The sequence below is a fragment of the Eptatretus burgeri genome, chromosome 9, assembly GCF_056783735.1.
Source record: "Eptatretus burgeri isolate ZD-2024b chromosome 9, Ebu_testis_v1, whole genome shotgun sequence".
NCBI classification, from domain to species: domain Eukaryota; kingdom Metazoa; phylum Chordata; class Myxini; order Myxiniformes; family Myxinidae; genus Eptatretus; species Eptatretus burgeri.
Genome location: NC_140969.1, coordinates 52,865,287 through 52,874,470, shown reverse-complemented (window position 1 = coordinate 52,874,470; position 9,184 = coordinate 52,865,287).

Here is a 9,184-nt window from a genome sequence, read left to right as displayed (position 1 = left end):
GACTGTCAATTTGTGTCTGAAATCCAACGTACTTTCCATACTGAACACGCCCTCTCAGACTGTCAATTTGTGTCTGAAATCCAACGTACTGCCCAGATTGAACACGCCCTCTTAGACTGTCAATTTGTGTCTGAAATCCAACGTACTTTCCGTACTGAACACGCCCTCTCAGACTGTCAATTCGTGTCTGAAATCCAACGTACTTTCCATACTGAACACGCCCTCTTAGACTGTCAATTTGTGTCTGAAATCCAACGTACTGCCCAGACTGAACACGCCCTCTTAGACTGTCAATTTGTGTCTGAAATCCAACGTACTTTCCGTACTGAACACGCCCTCTCAGACTGTCAATTTGTGTCTGAAATCCAACGTACTGCCCAGACTGAACACGCCCTCTTAGACTGTCAATTTGTGTCTGAAATCCAACGTACTTTCCGTACTGAACACGCCCTCTCAGACTGTCAATTTGTGTCTGAAATCCAACGTACTGCCCAGACTGAACACGCCCTCTTAGACTGTCAATTTCTGTCTGAAATCCAACGTACTGCCCGGACTGAACACGCCCTCTTAGACTGTCAATTTGTGTCCGAGATTCAATTTACTGCCCGGACTGAACACGCCCTCTTAGACTGTCAATTTGTGTCTGAAATCCAACGTACTTCCCAGACTGAACACGCCCTCTCAGACTGTCAATTTGTGTCTGAAATCCAACGTACTTTCCGTACTGAACACGCCCTCTTAAACTGTCAATTTGTGTCTGAAATCCAACGTACTTCCCAGACTGAACACGCCCTCTCAGACTGTCAATTTGTGTCTAAAATCCAACGTACTTCCCAGACTGAACATGCCCTCTTAGACTGTCAATTTGTGTCCGAGATCCAATTTACTGCCCGGACTGAACATGCCCTCTGAGACTGTCAATTTGTGTCTGAAATCCAACGTACTTTCCGTACTGAACACGCCCTCTTAGGCTGTCAATTTGTGTCTGAAATCCAACTTACTGCCCGGACTGAACACGCCCTCTTAGACTGTCAATTTGTGTCTGAAATCCAACGTACTTTCCGTACTGAACACGCCCTCTTAGACTGTCAATTTGTGTCTGAAATCCAACTTACTGCCCGGACTGAACACGCCCTCTTAGACTGTCAATTTGTGTCTGAAATCCAACGTACTTTCCGTACTGAACACGCCCTCTTAGACTGTCAATTTGTGTCTGAAATCCAACGTACTTCCCGGATTGAACACGCCCTCTTAGACTGTCAATTTGTGTCTGAAATCCAGCGTACTTCCCGGATTGAACACGCCCTCTTAGACTTTCATTTTGTGTTTGAAATCCAACATACATATTAAAAACACCCGAAAATAAGTTGCAATAGGCCTACGTCCAGATAACATCAAAGGCTATAATCTGAAGGTAGGAGGAACCAGGGAACGGGTATCAGGTCATCTCTTCATTGCCCGGATTCTCTTTTCTTTGTTCTTCGAAAGTGCGGTGTCCGACAATAGATTCTGTACCTTGAATGTGTGCGTGTTAACTGTTCAAATTAAAGAGGTGTTTGATTGTCGGATGCACCAAAACAACTGCCGTTCATTACATTAATTGTCAATATCAACCGCCATCGTTACCTGTGTTGTGTCTTGCGTGTGTGATCTTCAAATGAAAGCGTCCAAGCGGTGTTCGATCGTCGGATGTGCGCCAAAAAGTGCCGTTCATTGAAATTTGCATTCTGATTCTCGGTCACCCTCCACTGCTCCTGTTCAGTCTCAGGCTAGACCTATATCATGTTAAACTTGCCCCATCAGACACCAACCTTCCAGTCACACTGCAGAGGATGCAATTTCCAGTCAGACTCGCATACTCGATGACCATAAACAAATCCCAGAGCCAAACATTTGACAAACTCTGAATGTACCTCCTAGCCCGTGTTCTCCCATGGCCAACTATATGTTGCATTTTCACGTGCAAGAGGTTACTCTTGTATATCTATCAAAGTGGACAATAATTCCTCACAATGACGATTCAGCAACAAGACACTCACCCAAAATGTCATTGACAGAAAGGTCCTTTAGAAAACTAAGGACAGGTAACCAGAGTGCATCACATCCCGAATGACACCCTCCCCAGCTTCTCACAACATCAACTATTATGCCTCATCCACCTTTTGCCACCCATTCAACTCCGTGCGGAGCATGGGTATATGCTAATATATATATATATATATATATATATATATATATATATATATATATATATATATATACACACATTACATACACACACACACACACACACACACACACACACACACACACACACACACACACACACACACACACACACACACACACACACACACACACACACACACAGTAATTTAATTTAGGTGAGGAGTTTAATTATTTTTCACATTTTAGTGTTTCATTTAACCGCCAGACAACATTGACATCTTCACCAATGAGAAAGGGAAGCTTCTTCTCTATCCTGACAATTTGTCAATCACTGAACTTGCCAAGGCCTACCAGATGTTGAAAACAGAGCTGCAGACCCTGAAATCTCCCACTGCAGATGTTATAACAAAGGCAGTCTTTCAGGTGAGAGCAGACATCACAAAGCAAGATTTCGCCCAGGCCTGGCCACGCCTGGGAGTGGAAGCAGAGGAGAGTGGACCCATTATCACAGAGTCTGTCACACTCTTTCTACGATATTTGCTGAAAGGTACCAAGGACAACAGCCATGCATCCCAAAGAGTTCAACAGCTTGTAAGCTCATTTGGTCATGACTTGATATATACCATCACTCATGGCAAGACAAAGCCACCCAAACGCATCATTCTGCCATTTGCAGTCAAGTCTCTGAATGGGAATGTAGAGCTCATACAGACCCTTTACCGACTTTGTCACAGCATTTCCCACTCCCACCATCCTACTCCCAGATGGAAGAGATTGACACAGCGCTGTGTCTGTGGAAGCTTTCAGTGTCCAAAGAAGATCTTGTCCTTACAGCAAACACCCATCCTCGAGTTTTCACTTTCCTAGCCTGGGACAACATTGATCGACTTGAGGAGACCAGCAGTGGTGAGGGGACATCCCACAGAATCAATGTAATTGCTGTCCAAGCCAAGGAAGTTGGGGTGCTGCCAGCTAAAACCTTGCCACCTGTTGACAAGACAAAGAGGAGAAGCATCAGTACTTCACCACTGATAGTGCCCACATACAATGTTGGGCAAAGAGGGGACGCCCCAAACAGACTTTGACTCTGCCAATGTCTTGTCTACAAGATGGAAGAACCTCATCTGGATTATTGCCCGTATATCAGAGGAAATAGGCCAATCAATCAGCAGCTGGACTGCTTCAATATCCTGACTCAAGGTGACATCACAGTCCTTGATCAGGACAACATTGGCTATCTTCCCACCATCAATGCTCCTGCAACACAAATGTCAACTACCAACAAAGTGGTGAATCACTCATTCGGCATAATGCAGTGTTTAGCTCTGTCCAAGAGTGAATGTGTCTTTGACCGGGCATTGTACGCAAAGGCTGCCAAGATAATACGGAAACATTCTAAGAACCAAATGTCTCCTAAGGGTGGGTGCATTAAACAGCTGATTACCACGACTAAGCTACCTCTCAGCAATGGTTATCACACCAAAATATACGACACAGAGACTAATTCAAAAATCATAGTTAGACTGTCACCCGAGATGGTATCAGCAAGTGAAATTTCTGGTCCTGGCCCATGGACTAAACAGTCAGAGTCGGTCGATTGGAAAAGTCTGGAATACTTTAACAACCAAACCACAAAATAAAACACCACCTGCTGACTTTCTAAAACTTGCGCAAAATCCAATAAAGCAATGTTTACATCCTTAACAAAATAATCATGACAAGTAACACAAAAAAAAATCACCATTTCTATAACTACTGTACTTGAGAAGGGACCCGATGAAATGGTAATTAATAAATAGTGAATGTGATGAGTTGTTGATACACACCAGGTTTGTGATGTTCACATATTACAGAACCTGTTGTGCCTCATCGTCAAGAAGCCTCGGTTTATTACGTCCACCACCGAAAGTGGATGGAGTTTATGTTTTCACCCCTGTTTGTCTGTTCGTTTGTGAGCATGATGTCTCAAAACGTTGTGGATGGATTACGACAAAACTTGGTGGATGAGTTTGGTCAGTGACAAGAACAAGCCAATTCGATTTTGGTTAGGGTCTGGATGCGGATCCGGCCCATCAGTGCGATGTAAAACGTAAACTATTCAGACTGTTAAGTTGGAGGTATGCACTCGACTGATTGCCGTTATAGGTAATGTTGTGACAAGATCAATGTTGATGTGGACGTGGCGTTTTGAAGATGAAATTGTCGATGTCTGCATGGTGTGTAGACTTTCAAGCTGAAATTATTTTAATTGTTGGCGTGCTGCAGGAGTGCCGCTGGGATTACGATCTCTTGAGGAAATGTGTGATCTTGTGGATTGACATGGTGATGCCATGAAATAGTGTTACATGCGATAAAGCGAGGTGCACTTCCATGGGAAAACACAGGTGTTTCCAGGTGAAATCCAACCCTTTGTGGTGTTTTGTCCTTTGCCCATATTTATTATCATTCCAAATTTGGAACTGGTGATGACGTTGCTGAAATGGTATCCTTACTGTAATTCATGGACCAGTGTTTGTTTGTCGTGCTACTCCTCCTATGGTTCTGGGCTGATTACACCCAGACTTGCTACATAGGATCAGAATGACCCCACTTAATGTATCGGGGTGTTTTTATCTTTGCCGGTGGTTTGGGGGGTGGGGGGGAACACCTAAATTCTCTCTGTAAATGTCATGCCACCTCAAGGTGGGAAAGGGTATTACAAGTCTACACAATTTACAGCACAGTACTCATGTCCCCACATTTTTAAGTCCAGTGAGGTGTTTTTGAATTAGAAGCAATCGGTATGTTTGTGCTTCTTGCACGTAACCTGGGTTATTTTTTAAATTTTATTTTCCCTATACACCGCCAAAATAAAGGTATGCGTCGGAAGAACATGTTGCATGCTTGAAACAAGATTGTACTTTGCTGGTACTTGTAGTTTTGGGAAACAACTTGGAGATGATGTAGGGATGAAACAAATGACTCATCAAAAGAAACCTGTCAAAAGACACTCACCAAATGAATGCACAATGTACGGTCGATCGTGAAGAATTGTTTTTTGGGGGGTTTTATTTCTTCATCTGAACATTTGGCAAAGGTCAGTGCTCAGGCAGTTATAGAAATAATTTGTTTGCACATGCAAAGATGGTGCGGAGCAGAAGCACTAGATTTTATTATTTATTTGTTTTTTTAAAGAAGAACAAAGATCTACAAATATGGGTGCCTGATCATAAATACATGTACATGCATGAACAATAGTTGTGCAGCAGTTACGTCAGGACTTCTCTGTTCTGCGTGACGTGGGTATCATACGTCACAGTACTCAGCCAACTGAAAGCGCATTTAACCCGTATTTAATATTTTTGTACAAATATGATTAAGAATTGCAAGTTGTTGTTGTTTTTTGAGACATCGACCTTGCTCGTGTGAAAATAATTTTGCACAGCAAGTTTGGGGAAAACGCGCATGCACAGTCGAAGCACTGTGGCAAGATGGCATGGCACTGGAGCTGAAAATCATTTCAGTAATATATACATATATATATATATATATATATATATATATATATATATATATATATATATATATATATATATATATATATATATATCAGTGTGTAACAGTCAGTCAGTCTGTGTGCATCTCCTCCATAACTCCAAAACCATGAAACATAGCAGCCTGAAACTTTGCATGCATACCAAGAGAACTCCAAGAGAGTGAGTGCACGAGTGAAAATTGGGTGTTTGGGTTTATTAAAACACCCCTTTTGAAGATAATTATCCATTAGCAAGGCATAATCCTTGGTCAGCTCTCTCTCAGCTTGCTGGGGTCTTCATTTACCATTTTGTTCAGCGGATTCAAATTACATGCATTAATTTGGAAACGTGATCTACTCTCACAGACGAATAAAGTACATCATCAAAATATTATATCCGATTTGAGAATCCGATCTTGTGGACTAAATAGGAGTCCAAATGTGGAATGAAATCTGAAAATTTTAACAAATTGGCGATTTTTATAACTAAGTCTATTTATTTAAGCAAAGCATTGAGCTTGTATTTTTTTTTTCTACTGTTCGGACGATTATATTGAGTGAAGAAAAGATGAAGGAATGCACAGAAAGTGGAACTTAATTTGGCACAACGCCGTACCCTCTAACCTGCTTTTTCAATCCGTGATGATAGTCCACAGAAGTCCTTTTTTTGGCAATTACATACCCAATTTTCTTTTTACCATTTTATGCAATTTGCTTTCATGACAAAATATTAATATAAATATACAGAGTTGCTGCAATATATTAAGTCGACAGTTGCTAATATGGAATAGGCAAATCAAGAAGCGAACGTAGAATTCTTCTTACATTCGCTTCTGACTTTACCTATAACTTGTTCACCACTGTATACTTGCCAAATATACCGTGGTACGTGTAAGCGCCGCACAGCTGATGATTTTTGACACAATTTCCGGTTACTTCGGCCTGGATTCGGGATCAGTGATCAAATAATGTAAATCACGATTAAAAATTATTTTTTGATGATGCGGGAGATATCTTTATTAAAATTAATTTTGGGAAAAAAATAATTAAATAAATAAACAATCACTTCTGGTCAAGAATAAAAGAAATTAAAAGTTCCGGAAAGAGTTTCAAAATCACTCCCGGTAATGTTAAATACTAAATAAACACTTCCTGTCATGAAAAAAATCACTTTCGGAAGTAATAAAATTAACTTAGGGAAAAAATAATTGAATAAATAAATAAATAAACACTTCCGGTCATGATCTCCCAGCATGCATCATTCCCCATGACAAAAACCAGAAGCAAAAGGGTCATAGCCGACAACACGAATTCCAAATTGCCAGGGTATTGTGTAGTTTTGTTGTTGTTGTTGTTTCCTAATCTCTCATGTGCATGCGTTGAGTATGAAGCTCACTACGTTCGCTAAAAACGAAGCGGAACGAAGACAGCACACATGGACAGGGTATAAATGACACTCCATGGGGTGTGTACATGCCTGCATGTGAGAGAGTTGGAGGAATGCATGTGAGGGTAGGAGCATGCATGCAGGCAGGCCTTTGCCAGGTAGATAGCATGGGATTTAATTTTTTTTTAATTCTCCTGCCCGGTTTTATATAGAACACAGCGGTTAAAAAAAAATAATCGTTGCTGTTTGGGCGCGTATTATCAGCCCAGTAATGCGGGTACATTGCCTACCCTCCCCTCACATTTACTTCCCTTGCCCTTCAGCTGCCTCCCGCTTACGCAGCCTTCCCTCCCCCTCCCCTCATGCTGCCTTCTTCCCCCCCCCTCTCTCTCTCTCTCTCAACCTGCTTCCCCCCCTCAAGTTATCCTCCTCCCACAACCCCCTCCACCACCACAAAACTCTCCCGAAGTCAAGGAGAGGAAGGAGTGTCAAAGAACGTACGAATTGGACAAATGAAGGCATTTTTTTAAAGCAGTCAGAACTGCTGCTCGGATCAATTCCGTAATTGGTCTCAATAAAATGTTGCTGTTTGGGTGTGTTGTATTATCCTGGTATGATGTCTACCCTCCCCTTTCACTGCCTTCCCAAAATTCCTCTCCTCATGCTGCCTCCCCTTCCCTTCCCCTCATGCTGCCTTCCCCTACCCTTCCCTTCCCCTCATGCTGCCTTCCCCTTCCCTCACGCTTCCTTCCCCTCATGCTGCCTTCCTCTTACCTTCCCTTCTCCTCCCCTCCCCTTTCACTCCCCTCATGCTATGCTCCTGCCAAACCCAGTCCACCGCCACACAATTCTCCAGAGGTCTAGGAGAGGAATGCATGTCAAAGAATGTGCAAATTGGACAAATGAAAGCTTCTTTTTTTGTAACAGTCGGAACTGCTGCTCGGATCAATTCCGCAATTTGTCTCAGGTTAAGTGTCTGGAGCTTATAGTATGTGTGGAAATTAAATAAAGGCATGAACACTTGCACAGCTTTTTTGACGATTGAAGGGAAACGCCCTCCCTTCCCTTCCCTTTCCCTCATGCTTACCTCCTCCCAAAGCCCCTCCATCTACCCAAGTTAATCTCTGAACGGTGTTTGGTACGACTTCTTTGAACTTGCTGTTTTAATGTACCCAATTTTGTTCAATCCTGTACTAATGCTGGTATAAGGGGATAACCCCCCCGCCTCCACCTCCCCCAGCACCTTGCTTTCCCTCAAGTTCCCCTCTCAAATGCATGTCCAAAACACCCCTTTTCCCTCCCCACTGCCCACATGCTCTCATTCTCCCCCAGTGCCCCTCACCCAATCTTAACATTCCCATCAGCGTAGCGATGGGTTGTACTTTCCAGTGTGTGTGTGTATGTGTATGTGTATGTGTATGTGTATGTGTATGTGTATGTGTATGTGTATGTGTATGTGTATGTGTATGTGTATGTGTATGTGTGTATGTGTGTATGTGTGTATGTGTGTATGTGTGTATGTGTGTATGTGTGTATGTGTGTATGTGTGTATGTGTGTATGTGTGTATGTGTGTATGTGTATATATATATATATATATATATATATATATATATATATATATATATATATATATATATATATATATATATATATATATATATATATATTATTTCTGTGAACGTCTGCGTATAATTTGACTAATTTGACGTATCTCCTCCAAAACTGCAGGACGGATTGTCGCCACTTTCGGCATGCGGGTGTTCTGTGATCTAATGAACAGCATGGGCTATGTGAGATCGCACCAGACGGACACGTTTGGGAATTTTGGGCGATTTTTCAACATTGTATATAAAGTAAAGATTTATTTTTTTAAAATATTATTTCTGTTAACGTCTGCGCGTAATTTGACGTTTCTGAACCGCCATCATTACCTGTGTTATGTCTTGCGTGTGTGATCTTCAAATTAAAGCGTCCAAGCGGTGTTCGATCGTCGGATGTGTGCCAAAAAGTGCCGTTCATTGAAATTTGCATTCTGATTCTCGGTCACCCTCCACTGCTCCTGTTCAGTCTCGGGCTAGGCCTATATCATGTTAAACTTGCCCCATCAGACCCC